General features: G+C 35.2%; 1 protein-coding gene across 3 annotated transcripts in view; it reads right to left on the reverse strand.

Moving 5' to 3' along the window:
• NLGN1 (neuroligin 1) overlaps positions 1–23,863 on the reverse strand; it is an 827,426-nt gene that overhangs the window by 701,794 nt on the left and 101,769 nt on the right. The gene's annotated exons all lie outside the window — the stretch shown is intronic.

Consider the following 23,863-nt stretch of genomic DNA (forward strand, 5'->3'; position numbering starts at 1 on the left):
ATATACTAAAATACCAAGTGGCCATCTGATAATTATGAAGACTCCCAGGTTATTTGCAAATTTTGTGTGATGAGTGTGTTGAAGGGAAATGTAAGGTAAATATCTAACATAATTTTTATTGATGAACTCATTTAAGTCCTTTGCTTTAATTTATTCTTTTATTTTACTTGACCTTTAGTCCTCTATGTAGCCTGATGGAGGACATAATAACAATAGAAGATCCTTCCTTAGCACCTTGATATGCATGTGTGCCTAAACATGCTTTTTATCCAAGCATGGCACATATAGGATCCCATACCTTATCAAGGGCAGAAGAGAAAATCATGGATGATTTTTGTTCTAAACTTCTTCATATATTTATTAAAAACAAAATTATTTCCACCTTAATTGTCCAAATAGAATTCATGTCACATTTCATTTGGAAAAAAAATCTGCAAGATTGCTAAAGAGAGGTACCTGGGGGGCTCAGTCAGTTAATCCCCAACTTTGGCTCATGTCATGATCGAGCAGTCTGTGAGCTCGAGCTCCACATTGAGCTCTGTGCTGACAGCTCAGAGCCTGGAGCCTGTTTTGGATTCTGTGTCTCCCTCTCTCTCTGCCTCTCCCCTGCTTGCACTCTGTCTCTCTCTCTCTCTCTCTCTCTCTCAAAAATAAATAAACTTTAAAAACAATTAAAAAAAAAAAGAGGGTCGCCTGGATGGCTTAGTTGGTTAAGTGTCCAACTCTTGACATAGGCTCAGGTCATGATCTTGCAGTTGTGCGATTGAGCCCCACATTGGGCTCTGTGCTGAGTATGGAGACTGCTTGGGATTCCTCTCTCCCTCTCTCTCTGTCCCTCCCCCATTCGTCCTCTCTCTCTCTCTCTCTCTCTCTCTCTCTCTCTCAAGATAAATAAACATTAAAAAAAAAAGATTCCTGGGGCACCAGGGTGGCTTATTTGGCTAAGCCTCTGACTCTTGATTTTGGCTCAGGTCATGATCTCAGGGTTCATGAGATCAAGCCCTGCATCCGGCTCTGTGCTGAGTGTGGAGACTACTTGAGATTCTCTCTCTCTCTCTCTCTCTCTCTCTCTCTCTGCCCCTCCCCCACTCATGCTCTCTCTCTCACAAAGCAAATAAATAAACTTTAAAAAAAAAGCTTGCCAAAGAGAAATTTACAACAAATTGCAATACTGTATAGAAAGATACCATGGATAAGTTCAATTGAGATATTAAAAGTCAAATCTTGACTGAGCCAACAACAGGATTCAGGACTCCTTACCAGCTTTCAGAGTCTAACTCAAGTGACAGATCCTCACAATCTCCTCATCACCTTCTGCATTTTGAATACCATCATCTGCCAGTAACATGCGGAATTTATCATTGAGGTAGAAGATAAGGTTATGTCACCAATAATGGCCCACTGGGAAAGGTTAGCTTTTAGGAAAGACAATGTTACTGACCTCCATAGTAGAGTAAACAATGTTGGTAACTTGCAGGCAGAGGAAATATGAAATAATTTTCATAAATATATTCTAAATATAAGTATAAATATAAAATATATATTCAAAAATAATTTACAAAGGATTGGTTTTTCTCCAAATCCCACGGGTTAATGTTGTCAGCTGGCTAAATTTGGTTCAGAAATATGCACGGTCATCTTTCCACCAGTAATATAAGCATCATAAAGAACTGGTGCAAACAATTTTTATCACAAGCATTGCATGATTTACCATCCTGCCTATAAATAATTTAATCTAATAAAAAAAGAGGAAGCATTCTTTTCATTCAGGGAGAAAGTAAATTTTAGTATAAAATGAGAAGCAACATTTTTATTAACACAGGAATATGGACCAGTAAACAGAGGGGAAAAAAAAAACCTGTATGGCTCACTGGCACTATATTAAAATAGGTATACAAAGTGAAACATATTATATATCACTTTGCTTAACCAAAATTTGAAATGTTTTCTTTTATATTTTGCTAAGTAACATTTAAAGTTTACAAGTATGCTGGAATAATATGTTAGAAAGCAGTCTTTTATTTATTCAGGAAACAGATAAGTAGAAATAAAAGAAAAATCCTTTTAAACACATAATTTATTTGAATTTACTATCTAGTCATGTGAAAGGGAGATAGTTACAGACTATTTAGTTCCATGGTGATGGTGAACATATTTTTAGTCTTCATTCATAAAATGTGGTACCTTTAATCTAATAGAAATTCAGTTAGTGGTTAAAAAAATCTCCAATGTAGAACATGTCTTATCACAAACCTTTTTCTGACATAAAAGCAACTGTGGTAGGAAGGATATAATATAGATTTATATTCACAATTCTCAAGGGGTCACAATAGATCAGTGTTTTTATTAAAATTTTATTTTTAAATAATCTCTACACCCAATGTGGGGCTTGAACTTATAGTCCCAAGATCAAGAGTTGCATACTCTACCAACTGAGCCAGCCAGGAACCCTTAGTGTTTTTCAAACTGTAATGTATGACATTACATGAAATAAATCTAATGGGATGTGGCCAGCTATTTCTTAATGGTACACAGCAGAAGAAAAAAGAATATAATATATTGGAGGGCACTGCAGATAGTAAAGTAACAAACATTTAATAAAATCTCTACATCATATCATTTACATACACATACAAGTATACATATATATATTATATATATATATAATATATATATATGCATACACACATGTATCAGTATGTTGTTATATACTAGATCCTAATATAAAATAATACATTTTTGTAGGCCTGGTAAAAAAAATTTTTTTTGAAAACTGCTTCAATAAATAATATTAAAGCCCAGTCTTTAATCAACAATATTAAATCATATATTATACTTTTTTTCAGAGAATTGTCTTTAAATTAACTGATCATCATTAGCTTTACAGTTAGATTGTATTACATATCATATTAAATCTATAATCAACACAGAACCATCACATGATCTAGAAAGAAAAATTTAGGTTTACTTGAATTTCCTCAATACTTTCTCTTTTGCTTTTTTATTACATTAAAGCATGCAAAAATTTGAAAGTCTAGCTAATATAGGAATCATTTAAGAATTTTATATATATTTTTATATCCTAGCTTGACATAGTCAAATGTGCACAAAGCTTCCTTGATATACTGACCAGACAATTAATTTTAGAGAAGCAGTATATATCTACAGCTCCCATTTGATAAGGTGATGTTATGGGATCCAGAGAAACATCGGGAACAAGATGGTTGCAGATGTTGAGTGAGGGGCCAAAGGTGTTTCTGGTGGGCATTATTTTGGAAAAAGGAAAAATAGAAACAATTTCAAAGAACTTTATGAGTGTTGGAGAAAACAGTAAATGAGTAAGTTAATAAATTAAAGAATTACTATAGTAGAGGAAATGCCTGGGGAGAAGGACTACACTATCCCTACTCCCGGGGATAGAGCTTTTGGGAAAAAAAATTAAAATGTGTTCAGGTTTTGTTTTTATAAGCCATTCAAAGGAAACATCTGCTGTCCTTACCAAGACTTCTGTCTCTGCCCTCTGTAACAGAAATCATGCTCCTTCTTGCTGGCCTGGAATTATAATCAGACCACCTTCATTTTATATAGACCCCAAGAGAGTACTAACAACTTTTGACTACTGATAGTCTGGGAAGAATTCAAACCACTAATCCATTGTCTGTAAGCACTTTATTCTCATACCAATGCCATAAACAATCTAATTCTGTAAAAGCTGACACATAATACCTAGTACGAAGAGAAGAACTTATGTTTAGTAGCAACCTGAGGAAAAATAAGTACATAAAATCAACAAGGAAGCATCAGTATGGTTCATTGGAGATCTGGGACTGCATATCTGGATATAATATTGGATAAATTGAGAAAATTGGGGCAATAATGGATCAAAAGTTATAACACAGCATTTTTGTGCATCACAGAGACCCTTTAGGGAAACCCCTGCTCAACAGTGGGTTCATTTATCAAAGGGATAATGACCCAAAAACATTCTTTTGGAGACAGCGTGGAAACTATCTCCTTTTTAAAAGAAAGGCACCTGTGGAACTAATTAGGATGAAGTACTTCTTTCATAGTATGGGCTATAATCCTGTTGAGTGAATAAAAGATTTACAAGACTATAGTTCAGAACAAGAGAGAACGCAAATGACAGCTGATGGCAGGTGGCTTCTGGTATGAAAATAAGAATATTTGGAAAGATTCAGACTGATATTCACTGAGATATTCACAAGAGAAAATACTAATTGTACCCAAGAACAATTTAAATAATTCAAGTCACTCTAGCCCCAAATTCAATTAACTAGTGCCCCAAAGTAGGTAAGCCTCTCCTGAATGCATATCTTATTATAGATTCAGGGAAAAGTTCTGAAAAGATAGTTCCCTCCAAGGAGTAAGCAAGGGGCTTACGCTAAAAGGTTACATTTTTACTTTATACCTTTTAATTTTGTACTGTTTACTCTTCTTAAAAGCATATGCATGTATTAATTTTAAAATATTATTTATAAAGAAAGAGTATTGCTCATTAAATTACAGAATGTAAGATATTTAATTATTTTCTTCATTCAAGATGCAATAATTTTTTGTTTGCCGATTTGTATGTATTGCTCAACTTTATGTGTATAAGTAAAAGAGTATGTAAAGGAATGATATTGGACATTTGTTATCACTCCATTGTGAGTTAAAAAATAATTCAGAGATTTGATAACATAACCCAACTGTCAAGGCTTATCATACCCATGCATAACACAGAGAGAAAATATAATAGAATCATACAACTGTCACCTGGTAAGAATCAGGGACCTTAGCAATCTAGTGAAATCTAACTTATTTACATTTTCTTTTTATTGTTAGTCTTGTAAGAAGGCCTCAAATTTTAGTTAAAATCAATCTATTTATCAATCTAGTTTAATCTCTATTCTTCCCTGGCAGGGCTTCAGAGAAAGCTAATTCTCATAATACTTCCTTAGTTATAAGTCTCCTGGAATATACATTTGTTTCTATCTCTGCCTTAACACCACCTCCAAGACTTCTCTCCATCTTTGACACTAAAAACTTTGCAGAGCCATCAATGACCATTTTGTAGCAAATCTAAAAGATAACTTATACTCTATCATACATTGGTTTGTCAGGATCATGTCACATTCTGGATTATGCCCTCCCTCCCTCCTGCGTCTCTTTCTTTCCTCGGTTCTGTGACAGTGCTCCTTCCTGGTCTTTCTCCTAACTAAGGCCTTCTAGGTTTCCCCTCTCTTGAAAGTTGGGATTCCTCAGTTTTCTCTGTAGGGACCCTTTCCCTTTTCACTTTAGTCTGTCTCTGGATTGTGTCATGAACTCTAGGGTGTCATTTGCTACCTACATGCTGAAAATTTCCAAGTCTATATATCTAGGTCAAATCTTTTTTTAAACCTATTTTTCTGACTGCCTACTACATACCTCTATCTGGATGTTCCATAACTACTTCAAACTCAATATACCTCAACCTTGCCTCAAGGGATTTCTTCAAACCCAATCCTTTCCATGTATTCCTTTTTTTCAGAGAATGGTACTGATAACCACTTTAGTGCCCAAGAAAATATGGTGCTTCTTGAGTCCTTTTTCCTCATCCATTTTAACCAATAAATTACTAGAATGTACAAATTCTATGACACCTACTTTTTTCTTTGTACTCGTTGCCACTTCCTTATCTCTTACACAAATAAATGATAGCCCTCTGTCTCCCTGCCCTCCTTTGCCGCTTCTCTCTAAATCATTCTCCACACAGCAACCAGAGTAATAAACACACATACACAAAATCATGGCACTTTCCTACTTAAATCAAATAAGTGTCCCCTATTACTTTTCAGATAAAGGCTATGTCCCTATTATGATTTAGCACATCATTATTACTTACCACACGTCACACCCAATCCAACACAATAATTCAGTCACTCAAAATCATTCTGTTACTCAATTATACCATTTTCCCACCCATACTTCGGAACTTTCCACATGTCTTTTTTCTAAACCACACACGTTTGAACTCTCGTGCCTGGTTAATTTCTGTACATCATTTAGATTTCAGCTAAGGCATTATTTCCAATGAGAGGATTACTCTGACCTCCATCTCTCCACCCAAGTCTTTTTTACTGTCACTCATCTATGTTCCCATGACAAGTAATATTTTGTTGCATTTATCACATTGTATTATAATTATCTCTTTACTTGTCTCTAAGCTTCATGTGGGCAATGACTGCATTTATTTTGTTTATCATTTTATTCCTAGCTTCTAATGTAGTGACTGGTACAGATTTGGTGCTCAATAAACATTATTAATTGCATATATAAATTAATGAATCATCACCATCAATCCTATCAATGTCTTATTCTCAGAAATCCAAGATTCTCTTACAAGAATTTCACTTATGATATCTGACTTTATTTAATCAGTTTTAGCCATGTTTCAGAACACAGGATAATAAAATATGTATGCTATCTTCTGACATACTTTCCACTCAAGGAACACTTGTCAAAGTCATCAAACATCTTCAAAACAATTATTCAAGAGCTGGTTTTATCCTAATGGATATGCTCCTAAGTATACATCAGGGGTTCATGTACTACTTTGAAAAGGCAGAATAGTACTGGGAATGAATCATTACCTTGAAGAAGCTCAAAGTTCTTTACTAAGTTGTGCCAGGGAAGCCCCACATTCAGTGACAGATTTCATTACCAGCACATCCGTTTTTGCTATCTTTGTAGAACACTGTTAAGTGTTATGCTAATAGACAAAAGTAGAAAATCAGAACATATGTTATGAAATTAGCTGGAAGCTTTACAAGCAACATTTTTTTTTTCTGGATGAAGAGATTGAGTTCAAAGACATAGTTGCTAACATACTAGTGTGCAAGAAAAGCAACCAATAATGGACATTTTAAACAGAATTAAGAAATCAGACGGAATTAAGCTAGGTGGTATTCTCATCTGACACACCTCAGGGTTGCAAGAGAAATAAATAAAATGCTGCAATTAAATACTGAGTTTTTCTTCAGTACATTCTTCTAGACTACCTACTGCAAATTAAGAGCTAAAGACAAGTCATCTTAGCCTGAGGGAGCAAAGTTAGAGGAAATATTTAGAACTCTAGACACAAATAACAACTATTTAGACAAACGATGTATCCTATGGTTACTGGAATGGAAAGGACAATAGACATGGAGCATGTAATGTCAACTTAGAGTATTAGTTGACATTTGTATCAATGCCATCTTTAAATTAAAGGGCAAGAGTATATAAATAACACTAGGGATTAAGACAAACTAAAAAAATGGGGGTATTGATGAGAGTCTCTAAATAGAAGACCTGAACTAGCAAAATACCTAGTAGTTCATCACTTATCCCAGGTAAAAACAAAAACAAATAACAGAGGGCTCTTCTCTGAAGAAAATATTAAAAGAAATCTCAGCATATGACATTTCCTGTCCCCCAGTATAAAGGCTGGCTTATTGATGTTCACCATAAAGAGAAAGGTAATGATCAGTTCTGCCCACATCCATAGAGCTTCTAGGAAATACCTCATTTCTAACCATTACAGGTAACCAATGATTAATGGACATTTAAGGAAAACAAGTGATGTGGAAAAAAATAAAAGATCAAATTAAGCAAACAGAAAAGTGGACTCTAAAAGAGAAAAAATTTAGAAAACAGAGTAAGATTTTTTTTAATTTTTTAATGTTTATTTATTTTTGAGAGAGAGAGACAGTGTGAGCGGGAGAGGGGCAGAGAGAGAGGGAGACACAGAATCCGAAGCAGACTCCAGGCTCTGGGCTGTCAGCACAGCTCAAATTCACGAACCGCGAGATCATGACCTAAGCCGAAGTCGAACACTTAAGCAACTGAGCCACTCAGGCGCCCCAAGAATAAGATTTTTTTAAATGTTTTAATTAGGGGCACCTGGGCTCAGTTGGTTAAGCATCCTACTTCGGCTCAGGTCACGATCTCCAGGTTCCCGCCCCACATCAGGCTCTACTGAAGCTTTGATAGCCTTACATTTACTTCCACATTTACACCATTAGATCAGTTCCAAACTTTTAAACTTAATAAATATTTTTACTATGATGCTACTGCTGCAAATGTAGTTTATTGCAATCTTGAGTCACATACTAGGATTATATTTCATCCCCTATAAGTCCAATATTTCCACAAGAAAAACACCATCTTGTGTCATTTAGAATGAATTCTCCTTAAATCCTCTACCAAATGCCTTTACCATATTCCTAATTTTGTACAATTTGGAATCATTCTTTATTTTTACAGATTCTTCCTATCTCCCAGAGCCTTCTGTCCAAAGCCTTTGTTCTACTGCTAAGGCAGAGTCTAGTTATTGTAGAGAGATGGCATGTTACTGTGCTTCTAAGTCAAACCCATTCTTTCTGTGATATCATGTATTCATCTTTCTTGGTATACCCTCTTCTCACTATAGTACATCTTTAATTAACTTTCCAAGAAGGCAAGATAATAGGGGGGAAGGATCTGAGCAGGAAGCAAAGAGAAGGTTGATGGTGTGAATGAACTAGACTCTTTTTTCATAGCGGCAAGTCAACACACAATGTATAAGTAGATTTTTTTTAAAGAGAGATATCAACATATCATTTTAAAATAAACATCAGAAGAGCTAAACAGAAACTGAAGTGGTTGTCACTTGAGGGTAGAGCCTGGCAAGAGAGAGGACTTTGATAATCAACATTTGCTTTTCAATATAACTTATAATTATTTACTGATGTTCACCAAATATTCCCAGTTCTCTACCCCCCAAGAATATGGCAGGACTGCACCTCTTGGTCCCTGTGGGGCTGCATGGAAACATATTACTAGTCATGGCTAAGGACTTGTGAGTGAAAGTGGCATGTGTCACTTCTAGGTGGAAGCAATACACAATTCATCACCCTCTCTCTTTTTTTTTTTTTTCTCTGTAACATGAATCAGAAACTTTGGTGCCTAATCATCAGCCTGAGTACCAGAATGAGAATACATGTTTCAGAGCTAGGCCCCAGACAACTTATGATATGCAGCATGGTCTAGAAATCAGCCTTTGTATTATGAGCCACTGAAATTTTGGAGTTACTTGCCACTGCAGCAAAAGTTAGTTAAAGAATGCTATTTGATTTTTTTTCACATGTGCATGATTTATTTTGGTAATAAGATATTTTAAAACATCAGAAGACATGGAAAGATTCTAACTTGTCCTAAATATATAAATATAATGACTTAGTTAATGCCAAATCTATAAGCTTAATAAGATAATTTTAATTCTTTTCAACAAGGTTCTTCCTCTGAACCTCAGAACACAGAAAATTGAGCAATTATTTTCTCCATTCTCCTGGGTTGGTACATAAATGGTATCATTCTAGAGGCATAAGAGAAATTAATTCATTACATATAATAGATGTCTTAAGTCATCAGGGCTTAATTTCTTGTGGAGTCCCAGATGAGGAAATCTACTTGGACTATAGTCCCCATAAGGAATATGGTAATTCATGGAAAGACAGCTAGTCATTCTTTAACATTGCTATACCACAATAAAGCATTAAATAATTAAAACCATAATGATTAAATAAGAATTACTCTTTTGCTATGCTAATTTATATAAGGTACCGGTTCTCAAACTTCAGTGGGTCTGGAGTAGGAACCAGAAATTTGCATTTTATCAGGCACCTGAAGATATTCTGAGATAGGTAATCTTTAGACACACTAAAAATATTGCCTTAATGTTTTACTATATACATATTGAAATTGAAAAGATTGTTTACTTCAGCCCCCAAACATCAGTGAGTGATTAACTCTCTCAATAAACACAGTGATAAAAATGGAAACTAAGAGAAAGTCAAAATCACACTTCAAATAGAATTAAATCCTCATTATCAGGGATGATTAAGCATCTCAAAAATTGACAGTGATTAAAACATAGCAGGAACCTGATGAGGGTTGTGCCTAGTCATCTTTCAGAAGAATTCAGTGATTGATAAGATACCAGCTGGATCAATGGCCATCTTCCTATTCCCACAGACACATCCCAGAGAGGCAGTCAGGCTCAAGGAGGAAGGGATTCACAAAGCCAATCAAATTTCCTAAGGCCCCAACACCACTCAAACAGAGCACTCCAGGAGGCAACTTGGTTTCTATTCTCCCACCTCATAGGGGACCACTGCCTGCTGCGGCCTAGGCACAGAGCCTTGCTTTGTAAAAATTCTGAGATTAGGCTCCTCTTTTTTTTTGTCACATGACTCTGCAAATCAGTAAATCAGTTTCAGATCATAACAGTAGAACTGATGATTGTGAATATATTCCCAGTTCTATTAAAACTCATCTATGCATGCCCTTGGCTATATTAAAATCTTGCCATATTTTGAAACTTAAAAAATGCCATAACCATTTGATCTTCTGGGTTTTTTTCTGGTTATTTTGATGACATAAAACTAAAGGCTAGCAATGATTGCTGGAGAAACACTACTGAAATGTGAACAAATATTAAAAATGATGTATATGAAGTCACTATTGAAAACTGATCTTGTCCATCATCACCAAAAGTGAGTCCACATCTGTGGTGACTGTCCATACTGGCTTACCATTCACTCCAGTTTGGGCCTCTCATAACTTTGGTAACCTAAATACAATCCTATTTACATATCTCCCCTTCATTTTATATCTCATTAAGACACAAAGCACCCTCCTCAGTCCTGTCATTTGGAGCCTGATGTTCAAATACGGTAGAGAACAAGATTGGCTTTTGGTAGAAAGACAGAATACACACTGTTTAATAAGTTTTAAGTTTCACTGAGCTGCTGGGTCTCAAAGTCAAACTTATCAAGTAGCCACTGAAAAAAGTAATGTTGAATGTAATACATATTTTTCACTATGCCAAAACGTGCCTGTGTATGATAAATTTTCCATGGGTGAGCAGTCTTTTCCATATTAGTAACACTAAACTTTATACCTGATTATATTTCCACTTTACTTTGGTGTAAAGAAGATTAGCATTAAATTTACAGTCTTTTCCCACTCACTGCCTAGGATCTTATGATTTGCATCTTTGTAATTAAACCATAACCCTGATATCTATTTTTTCTACCCTTATTTTTCCTTTACTCTAATCTTTTTCATCTGTTCATTGTTATTTTGTTAAATGGCATGTATTTTTATGAGATACCTCAAAACAGAGACAAGCTAAAAAAAAGTGTAAGTAATAGGTAGGCAATAAATGAAGAAGAAAGAGAGATAGAAGGGGAAATGGTATCTTTCATGTAGATGAGCCATGAGGGAAATTCAAGATGGTGGCATTGCAGTTTAGAAAGTAGCTCCTGCCCAGCTGAAACAGAACTTCTTACCATGTCCTGAGATTGGTCTTTTTTTTTTCACTAAGATAGTGGGAGAGAGAAGTATTACTTTCTGTAGTGTTTAAGTTATGAATGCTTTGATACTTTCAGTTCTTATGAGTAACATAAGAGTTGCCTACTGATAAAAATATTAGTGGTTAAGAAAATTTGAATTTATTTATTAATCAAGTAAAAGCATGAATCAAAGCACTTTGCTGAGTATTCAGGGGTGGAGAGTTCCACAGGACGTGGGTAGGATGAAGGCAGGAAATGAGGACAGTGGTTCAGAATTTGAGTTTTAGATAGAGGCAACTTGGATTTGAATCCTTCCTATTGGTGTCACATTGGGTACTCACTGTTTTAGCCTCAATTTCCTTTATCTATAAAACAGGAATAACTTTGTGTCCTTTAGAGATTTACTTGAGATGAAGGCCTTAGAGAACTTAGTACAGAATATGTTTTCCATTCACTTTTGCTTTTTATTTATGACAGCTCCTTTCCTAAAAAACTTGAGATTTATAGAGCAATTAAGTCATGTATTCAAGACTATAGTTGACGGGCATATGTAATAAATACCATGATGGTGGCATATGCAAAGTGTTATGGGGGTAAGAGAAACAAGAGAAAAATGATCAAAGTCAGAGACCCCAGCTGTAGGGTCAGCTTGAAGAAAAGCCTGTAGTTATTTGAATGAAAGGCTACCTAATGTGTTTGAAAACACGTAGCAAAGCTATATCAAGAATTGGGTTGAAGTACAAATTGGAATAGACCGTACAATGTCAAGGTAAAATGAAAATGCTATCAAGAAGAAACTAATAATGAGAACACTGCTTTTGCAAAGGAATCATTCTGTGAAAAGTAACATGCTCGTTATGTTGCCACCAATTAGGATATGTAGCTACATTATAGTTCTTCTCATAACAACTAGCATTCAGTATAGAATTAATATGTTCCAGAAGTCTTTTAGATACATAATAATCAAGCAAGATAAGAATTATCCCCATTTTCCAGAGCAGAAGATGAGGTTTAATAAGCTTAAATACTTTGATTAAAGTCACTTAGTAAATAATGGCATGGAGATGCTTCCTGGCTACAAAGTCCATGTTCCAAAGCCTGTGCCCTTCTCACTATCATCTTTAGCCTCTCTATATAAGTGCATCTTACAGGATCTTTTTTAATGACTGTGTCACAAATGTGGTTTGATTGTTTACATGAAGAGTGAGCCCTTCACATAGGATTTTACATTAATTCTCTGAACAAGTCAAAATGTGAATTTGAATAAATAAGAATACAGGCTTTATCTTCCAGAGAAGCAAGTGACACCAATACCAGCAGTGTCTTATATAAGGAGTGGTTGCCCCCACACTTATGGGGTAACAACTAACTCAGTATTTTCTTTTCTACTAGTAACTATAGCTCTTGACAGTGTGTTAATTGTTTCAAAGTCTCTGCTAAACTGGGAGCACATCTCTGTAGCATTCTGAAAAATAAAAGGTCCTTCAGTTTAAAGGGAGAAAAAAAACAGAAAAACAAAACAATGTATAAGCAAAGAGAATAAGTGATAACCTTCCAGTGTTTGCTTTTCTAAATTTTCAAATACATATTTAATTTGAACTATAACAATTTTACATGACTTGTCCAACAACGACTATGCTCTAATCAGAAACTGAAAATAATTAAAGCTACCTCTAAAGATTAGCTAACAATTATCATTATTCTATAAAAAATAATGGCAGAGTTGCCAATATAGCATTTCCAAATAGCCAACTATAGGAAAACAGATATTGAGGCCACTTTGCAAGTAAGAGACTATTAGAAATGAGAAAAAAACATCAGAAAGAACTTTTCAAAAGATTGTGTAGTATTTATTAGTACCATTCATTGTGTTTTTGACTCTCCATCTTCTGGACACACTTTCTGATGCTATTGTTACCGTGTTGTACCCTGTGACTTTTGCTGGTCAGTGAATCAGAGTATATATGTAAAATGTCATTTCCAAGCTAGATAGAACATTTCATTATTTGTTCAAGACCCTCACAGTTCTCTTTCCCTCGATTACACTGACTGGTTGACTTGGACAGTGGCTGCTCCATCAAGCTGGGTTCAAAAGTGACAGCATATAGAACACAAATTTCAGTCAGCCAGCAACAGACATGGAACATGAGGGAAACTTAGACCTTTGTAGCTGTAAGTCACTAAGATTTTGTGGTGTGACTGTAGTAAATCCTAGCCCAGCACTGTCCAAGAAAAAAAAAAAACATGATCCACATATGAAATTTTATGTTATTTTTTTTTAATGTTCATTTATTTTTGAGAGAGAGAGAGCACGCACATGAGCAAGAGTGGGCAGGGTAGTGGCAAAGACACAGGGAGACAGGATCTGAAGTGGGCTCTGTGCTAAGAGCAGAGGGCCAGACACGGGGCTCAAACTCGCAAACCATCAGATCATAACCTGAGCCAAAGTCGGACATCCAACTGACTGAGCCACCCAGGTGCCCCTGAAATTTTAAGATTTGTATTAGCCACATTTAAAAATGAAAAAGAAACAGGTGAAATTAATCACAGTCGTATTTAAAGTGCTCAATAGCCACAAATGGCCAGTGGCTACTATATTGGACAGAGCAGATTTTGCTTATTATGGTGATACAGACAATATATAGTATTTAATTAATCACTAAGATTTCATCAAGAAGCACACATATATACAGTAGGACAAATGGCTTAGAAATTGGAGAAAGTTGATAAATTATTTGTTTTAACATGGCAACGGTCTATTCTAGTGGATATGTCCTCTGGGCAATGGGAAAATACAGAACAAAGAAAGCACAGAACTTTTGGAATATAAATGTAGTTCCAATTATCCTTCACTTTGCTAGTCCCTGCAAATAGAATAGAGGGCTCAGCTATACCTTGAAAAATCTACAGTTGGTCCTCAAGAGACCAAATAATATAAATGATTTTTTAAAACACTTTGAAAGACATATCTGAAAGACATGACATCAAACATCTAGCACTCATAGGTCCTAGAGCTAAGAAAAAAATATAAGCAATGAATAGAGTTTTGAATATACCTAAAGTAATCAAGAGTAAAAGAAATACAAGAACAGAGTGAAATCTTTGGGTTTTTAACAAGAAATAATTATTAGTGACATTTGGAAGTATGGCTTTGGTGAACTCATGAGTTAAGGGACCAATAAAGAAAATTCAAAAGAAATCTAGTGAAGAGCAAATTCAAGCAATGAATGAAAGGCAATAGTAATAGTAGGAGTAGAAATACACTTCTGTAAAATAGAGCTCCATTTCAGCTGAAGAGCCCAGGGAAACTTAATAAGAGAAAACAGCCATTTGTGGGTCTGTGTGAAGCTAATAATGAAATGCGGGATTTTACAAGGAGATGAGTGGCATGAGGGCAAAAAAGAGCAAAGGACTTAGACAAGGATCAAATACCCTATCTGGAGGCTTAAAGGAATAAAATGTAAGGCAGAGCTTTAGATTGGCTGCCAATCAAAGACAAAATCTTTGATCTATTGAGAATTACATGTTTAAATAATTGGTTACCTCGACTTTGAATGAAAGAAGGCATGGGATTTATAGGTAGTTGTAAGTTTAGCGGGAATAAAGGAAATGAGAACTTGACTGACTAATAACATGATTTCTACAGAAATAGGTATGTATTTTTTTCACACAGGTAAAAATGAATAAAATTCTTAGGGAAAATAAAAATGAATCAAAATCAAGTTTATCGTATGAACTAGAAATAACTCAAAAAGGAAGAAAACTTTAAAAAAATTGAATTTTTTCTTAAAATTGAATACCATAAATGCCTGTGACTTTAAACATTTCAGAAAATGAGCAATAATATGAAATTTCAGAGAGTTTTTAGAACGCCTGTCACAGTACCATGTTATTGTGCTTATATACTGTTTTTCTAAGTTTATACCAAACCAAAATTCTTGAAAAAATCAAGTTCTGCAAGCACTACGCCCCTATATATTCCCCACAAATATCTCTTGATGTTAAGATGTTTAGAAAAATTTATGGAATGTATGTAGGTTTCAAAATTGTCACTATAGTTTAATATATAATTTTTCTAATATGTAACAGTATATGTTAAAAGTAAAGAGCAATGTAAGTCACAGAATTCCAAAAACAACAGCAAGGATTTTGGAAGAAAAAAAAAAGTATTTTGAAAGTTTCAAAAACCTGGAGAACTGGAAGGTTGTGTCAATTAAAGCAAAGCCCAAGATAATAAAAAATACTTTAAGAAACCTAATTTTTCAAAAAGAGCATCAAGCAGTGAAAAGAATTTCAACTAAAACCAAAGAATATTTTAAATATAATTATACAGTAAGCAAATGACAAAAGTGATGACGTGTAAAGAAATAGTCTATGAAATAATTGTTTAGACCCTATCTCCAGAATTAAAGCAAAAGACCAGGCTTTTGCTTATCATCAAATCAGATTTATGAGTAGAAACATGAGAAATTAAAGAACCAGCAGATTAACACCTTAAGTGATAATTAACTCAGTAATGTTTTCTTTGCTGATAAAAGACCAACACTAACAGCTCTTAGTCAAAAGTGCCAAATTAAGTAAAGATGATAGAAATTCTTCATTCATTGAGATGGTTAATATCTGGAAATAATCCTACTGAACTCACCTCTGGAAATTACCCTTACAAATAGCTTTTGTGTGTGAGGGTAATATCTACTACTGCCCAGGCGAGAAGATGTCTCCCTTAGGTAAGTTTAGCTTCTTCCATTCATCCCTCTTCCTTATCCAGGACGACAGTACATTGTCCTTTATTCCTTCCTCTCTTTCATGACCCAGCATGGACGTGTGGAGCTAGATCAGAATGAGGGGTTGGCTCTAGGCACAGCGGGAGAGAGGTAGTATGGGTCTGGGAGTCAAACAGGACTGGGCTTAAATTTTTCCAGATCCACCACCTAGTAGCAAGTTGTTTAACCTATATAATACTTACATTCCCCATTTACCAAGTGAGGATGATAATACCTGCCTCACAGAGTGATGGTGAGAATTAGAGCTAACAATTCAGATAGAGTGCCTACCACATCTTGGCATGTAGAGAGTATTCAACTAGTTAATTTCATTCTGAAGATCTGAGTCTAAATCCTGTTCTGCCACTAGAAGCTCTGGGGCTCAATTCCTGATGATATAGTACCTACCTCATAAAATTACTGTGAGGACTAAATAAGTTAAAATATGTAAAGCACTTAGAATAGTGACAAGCAAATAATAAATGCCACGTAAGTGTTATCATTATTATTACTAGGCTCAGAGTATCTAAGTGAGCTGGGAGTTTCTGGAAATAGCAAAGCCCTAATGTATAGACTTTGTATATGTAACATAGAGGCCAAGCTTTCTATGAAAACAGACACAACTAGGATGATCAGAAACGGGCTAAGAATGAATGACCTTAAAAATTAGTACAGAATAAAAGACCAGCCCATAGGACAGTGCTGATTCTAGGCTTCACCACCTTTTTTGACAGTCACTGCTACATGGAGGTGTCCAATGCTTATAGGCACATCATAGCCACAAGAAGAATTGGGTTCTTACGGATGCAATTTGTGAGGATGAAAGGCTAGTCCCCAGGGAGATCTTACACACTTCTCTGAGTTCCCATAAGTCTCACATTGGCAAGTCGTACATGGGACTGTGATATCAGAAGGCATCACTTCAAGTATGTGGTGTTGTGCTTGATGCTTCTGTTCTCTCACTATATTTCAGAACCAGGCAGGCATGGGTTCTAGTCCTGGCTCTGTCATTTACCAACTTTGTGACCTAAGCATATTCTATAGTGTATCTGATGCTTCACTTATGAAATACCTGTCTCCCAGGGTTGCTGTAAAGTTTGGGGATATTATACATAGGAATGTCTGACATGCATTCAGCAAGTGGTCATTAAGCACCAGCTACACAGTCGCCTTATCTGATTTCTTTCTTTGTCTCACACCATTAGAATGTGTTTATTCTCAATGGTCTCTCTTTATGTAGTGGAGTAATTCTTATCCCTCTCTGGGCTAAATATCCATGATGCGCTAAGACCTCCTTAGGCTCTTGCATACATTGATATCTACTGTGACTTTTTACATCCTGGTTGCTTCTAGTCCAATCTCTCTATTCCTAGCTCTCAGGCTAGAGAAGGATGCTATCAACTAAGGTGGCCATATAAATGAAATGAGTCTTAAGTTTCCTTGCAGCCTTTATATTCAATAATCCTAGTAAACTTAGTTCTATAAAAGCTTACACTTTAAATTCAAGTTGACACTTCTTCCTAGGTATGGGTTACCTGAAACTATCTCTTGGCTTTGTTTCCTAGGAAACTACATCCAGTTGGTGTTCCATGTATATTTCACATCAAACTTTCAGTCTCTAGCATGTCATCATGATTTGAGAATATCCCATGGGCCACCCTCTGTTCTGCATTTCTTTCCTTCCATTTCTCATGCCAAATTTAAACTTGCCCTTCCAAACCAGATCATTTGTCACCACCTGTGATGCCCTCCCCAACTCCCTCAAACATTCCAGGTCCCTGAATTTCCTAGGTTGCAATCAGGTAAAAAAAACTGACCACACTGTATTATGATTTGTTGAATGTTTTTCTCACAATCGGCTATGTGTTGGGATTTGAAGATAGGAATAATGTCCTACTCATTTTCTTAACCCCAATGCACACTACCTTCCTCTAGCATGAGCTTTTATAATGCTTTGTAATTAAATAGATTATCACATCCCTTCAGTGAAATGACCAAGTTTAGTAACAATAAGGTCCCACATTTGCTCATTCCCATCTCAACATAATTTTGTATCTATTCCTATCATATAAGTCTAAGTACAAACAATTCAGCAGCATATCAGAAGACCGAGTAAGATTTGTTCCCAGAAATGTAAGGAAATTTAAATATTAAAAAAGTATCTGTATGGGGCACCTCCTGAGTTGGAGGCTCAGTCAGGTGAGCATCCAATTTTGGTTCAGGTCATCATCCCATGGATCGTGGGTTTAAGCCCTGCCTTGGGCTCTGTGCTGACAGCTCAGAGCCTGGAGCCTGCTTTGAATGTATCCCTCTCTCTCTGCCCCTCCCCAGCTCGTGCTCTGTCTCTCAAAATAAATAAACATTAACAAAAATTGTTTAAAGTATCTGTGTAATTTATCATAATAATAGATCTAAAGTTAAAAAAATCATATGATTACTCATTATTAAGTACAGAGACATTAAATTGTATAGTATACTACATTTTATATAAACCCAAATCCATTCTTGATGGATTCTTGATGAATTACAATTCATATTTTATTAGTATGATAAAATATATTTGCCTAAAATCATAAGCCCACAACACATGTTTAATAAGTTTACACTAGACACATCCCCATTAATGTTATAAACAAGACAGCAATGTCCACTCTTACACATAATTTTTGTCATAGGTAAGGAGGTACTATCCAACGCAATTAGATAAGGAAAAAAATACAAGTTGGAAGGAAGGTGGTGAACATATCATTTGATACTAATATAATTATTTTGTGTGGAAACCCAAAGATAATTAATGACAGTGAAAAATTAATTATAGATATCAATACCTTCAATACATGCATGCACACAAAAAAACCCTAGTTATGTTGAATAATGAAAGAAAATACTCCATTAAATGACAACAAAACACCAAAAATCTAGGAATAAATTATAAGAAACATGTAAGTTCTATATAAGGAAAAAAATTCTAAACCTCTGAGGAACAAATAAAACTATAAGGAATAGAAGCTATATTTTTGCCAAGGAAGATACACATTCATTAAGTTGTTAGTATTCTGTAAATTAATCAATGCAATAAATGTACTTTAATAAAAATATTCAACAGAATATTTTAAAGCACATAGACTATTCTAAAGACAACACAGAATAATCATCATGACTAGCTAGTAAAAAATAAAGAGTAATGAGAAAGAACTATCTTTACCATAATGATATCAAAATATAAGACTATAATAATTAAAAGACTGATGTCTTGGTGGGGAAGTAGAAAGGAAGAGGAATCAAGTCAAATTGAATTGAAACCTTATAATAAACCACAGATGAAAACTTAGCAAATGATCAGTGACATATATGAAAAGAATGGCATTTCAAGTCAGTGAAAAAAATATGTATCATACAATGAATAGTATTGTGACAATCTGGGAAACTATCTGAAAAAAAGTTGGAGGGGCACCTGGGTGGCTCAGTTGGTTGGGCATCCAACTATGGCTTAGGTTGTGATCTCACGGTTTGTGGATTTGAGCCCTGTGTCTGGCTCTGTGTTGACAGCTCAGAGCCTGGAGCCTGCTTTAGATTCTGTGTCTCCCTCTCTCTCTGCCCCTCTCCTGCTTGTGCTCTGTCTCTGTCTCTCTCAAAAATAAATAAACATTAAAAAATTTTTTCTTTGAAAAAAGTTGGATATAACTTAATATTTTATGACAAAATAAAGTTCTGCTGAATCAAATAATAGATGTCTAAATAAATAAATAAAGCAGCAAAAAATTTTTAAAACATAATTTATAATAAGGAATGACTTTCTGAACTATACAAAACTCAGAGGCAATAAAATAAAAACTGCTAAATATGACCTCATAGAATTAAAAGATTTTCCAAAGGGAAAAAAGCTCCATGAACAAAGTCAGAAATTAAAGATAAATGGGGGACATATTTTCAACTCATATCACAGACAATGCACATACATATCTGTATATGTTTGTGACATGCAACTATAACTCTATAACTATATATACAAAACTATAACTCTAGATACAAACATATATAATAATTACAGTTATAGTTGTAAATTCCTAAATATAATTATATGTTATATATGTAAATATTTGTAGCAATATGTAACTTTGATGTAAATCATCATAAGACCCACTCCACTAAAAAATATTGAGCAAAACATATGGACTATTTATAAAAAAAAATCCACAACATATGGCTCTTAAACATAGAAAAGGACACTGCATCTCAGTCATATTAGCAGAAATTTAAATTAAAACTAAAATGAGACATTTTTAACCCATTACTTTGACAAAAATAAACTTGTCTGGCAACATATCGCATTGGTGGCAATGCCTACAAAGGTAGTCGAAAATGCAGCTGGTGGGAATGTAACTAGTATAGCTTCAAAGAAAGGCAGCTTAGTAAGATATTTCAAGATTAAAAATATATCTGCCCTTTGATTGGGCGCGTGGGTAGCTCAGTCGTTTAAGTGTCTGACTTCGGCTCAGGTCATGATCTCGCGGTTTGTGAGTTCGAGCCCCGAGTCGGGCTCTGTGCTGACAGCTCAGAACTTGGATCCTGCTTCGGATTCTGTGTCTCCCTTGCTCCCTGGCCCTTTCCCTCTCAAGCTCTGTCTGTCTGTCTCTCTTTCTCTCTCTCTCTCTTTCTCAAAAAAAAAATAAACATTTAAAAAAATTAATATATATATATATATATATATATATATATATATACACACATATATATATGCCCTTTGATTTAACATTTCTACGTTTAAGTATTATTTATTTTTCATGTGAGTAAAATGATGCTTATATAGGGTATACATTGTGGTGTTCTTCGTTATTACAAAATTGCCCGTCAGTGTGGAGCAGATTAAATAAAATATGGCCCATCCACATAAGGGAACTCCATGAGGTTTAAAAAGAAAAATGTAATGCTATATTACTAATGAGGACATGATAGATAGGTAGGATAGATAGATAACTGCAGGAGCAAAATGGAAAAGAGAAAAGTATGTACTATGCTGCTGGCTCTAAAATACATTTTTAAAATTAACACATATAAACATATAGATGTTTATGAATAATAGGAAAAAGAAAAAGAAAACTGATCATAGTGATTATCCTCAACATTGGGGAAAAGGATGGTTGGGTGACAGGAAACACAGATTAACTTTTTGCTATACATTCTGGGGTACTTTTGCTTTTTTTTTTCAATATATGAAGTTTATTGCCAAATTGGTTTCCATACAACACCCAGTGCTCATCCCAAAAGGTGCCCTCCTCTATACCCATCACCCACCCTCCCCTCCCTCCCACCCCCCATCAATCCTCAGTTTGTTCTCAGTTTTTAAGTCTCTTATGCTTTGGCTCTCTCCTACTCTAACCTCTTTTTATTTTTCCTTCCCCTCCCCCATGGGTTTCTGTTAAGTTTCTCAGGATCCACATAAGAGTGAAACCATATGGTATCTGTCTTTCTCTGTATGGCTTATTTCACTTAGCATCACACTCTCCAGTTCCATCCATGTTGCTACAAAGAGCCATATTTCATTCTTTCTCATTGCCACGTAGTACTCCATTGTGTATATAAACCACAATTTCTTTATCCATTCATCAGTTGATGTACATTTAGGCTCTTTCCACAATTTGGCTATTGTTGAGAGTGCTGCTATAAACATTGGGGCACAAGTGCCCCTATGCATCAGTACTCCTGTATCCCTTGGGTAAATTCCTAGCAGTGCTATTGCTGGGTCATAGGGTAGGTCTATTTATAATTTTTTGAGGAACCTCCACACTGTTTTCCAGAGTGGCTGCACCAATTTGCATCCCCACCAACAGTGCAAGAGGGTTCTCTGGGGTACTTTTGAATTTCGTACCATGGATATATATTAGTTCAAGAAAATAAACAAAACATTTTAACATTTAAAATAAGAGTTATGCTTTCTCTCTAATACTTTTCTTCCTACCTCTTTCCTAAGAAACATCCTCCTGCTGTTCCCCTTCTTTCTCCTTCCTTCCAAGCATCTTCATATGCAGCCTCCCCTTTCTTTCTGTTTAATTACCGCAAACCTTTGTGAGAAGAACTTGAAAAATGCAAACAAACAAATAAAATTCCCTCCAATTATTCATATTGTTTTCTGTCTATTGTTTCAGTTTTATTCCTCCATTAAGAAAATGCTTTTAACTACCTATTCCATGCCAAACACCGTGTTAGATTCCAGGGACACACAACATTGAGAAAGGTCAAGGTCTGTGTTCTCACGGACCTTGCAATTTGTGGAGGAGACAGCTAATCAGACAACTAATGGAAAGGTGTATTAGGTCGTATACTACAGAATATACAAGATGATATAGGAGTTTATAGAAGGGGCCCCTCACACACACTTTGGATGTCCATAAAGTGATTTCCAGAGAAAGTAGCATTTAAGCTACAGAAGAAAGATCACTAAGAGAGAGTTCATCATAAGAATGAGTTCCATTCAGTGAAAACAACCTGAGTGTACACTGATAGGAGAAAAAAACCCACTGTCCTTTTTGAAAGAAGATTAAAGTGGTTGAAATTTCAACAAGAGGTTATAAAGAGTTTGACAGAGGATAGATATTTGAAAGTAGAGAGACTGGAGAGAAGACCAATTAGGAGATAATGATGACAATCCCATTCAAATGTGAAATATGATGATAACACGGATTTGAAAAGACACGGGTAATTGAATATATTCAAAAAAATTTGAGGAGTTCAAATACAAAAATTGGCGATTGAATGGATATTGGAAATGAGAAAGAAAAGAAGTTAGGAATTATTCCAAATTTCTCTGCTAGAGCAACATGATATGGTGATTGACATCATGAACTAAAATAAGGAATAAAGAGAAAGGACTAAAGTTATAAGGAAAATCTTTAAACTCAATATTCTATCCACTGAGTTTAGGGTGTCTGAAAGATTTCCCAGTGGAGTTTTCTAGCAAGCTCTGGTCTGTAGCTTATGGAGGTTGACCTAAACTGAAAGTGTATGGGAAAATCCTAACGATAAAAATTGAAATTTAAGCCACAGATATGAACGTTATTGTCTCAGGAAAGTGCACAAAGGGAGAAAAGATGAATATTTAAAGTAATGTCATAAAGGGAACCATAGTCTACAAGGTAAGACAGGATAAAAGATCTGAAACAGAGGAGTAGGAGAAAAAAGTTAGAGAATAAGGAGATTGTAGCATCACAGAAAGCACAGGAAAAGAATATTTCAAAAGAAGAAAGCAGTCTGTATGTGTTAAATACAGTTGAGGGAACAAATAAGATAAGGACTAAAAATGACCTCATTGGATTTAGAACAAGCAATTTCATCAATATGTGTGCAGAATTAGTAATTGCATTTGGTTGAGGAATAAGTGAGAATGGTGAGTCCAACTAAACCTCCATAGCTCTCCTATTCTAACTCCTGCATTCATTCCTTCCTTGTTACCTCATTCAGGCACTACAAGCTGACAATGGAAGAGCAAGCACAATTATAAGGAATTAAGAGATGTCATACTAATGATAAAGGGGTTAAAACTTCAAGAAGATATATAATTCTTAATGTACATGTGAGTCAAGATACATGAGAGACAAAAACTGATAGAACTACAAAAAGAAATAGAGGAATCCAGTATTATAATTAGAGATGTAACACCCCTCTATCAAAAATGGAAAGACTCAGGGCCACCTGGGTGGCTCAGTCAGTTGATCTTCTGACTTCGGCTTAGGTCATGATATCATA

Source organism: Panthera onca, chromosome C2, assembly GCF_046562875.1.
Source record: "Panthera onca isolate mPanOnc1 chromosome C2, mPanOnc1 haplotype 2, whole genome shotgun sequence".
NCBI classification, from domain to species: domain Eukaryota; kingdom Metazoa; phylum Chordata; class Mammalia; order Carnivora; family Felidae; genus Panthera; species Panthera onca.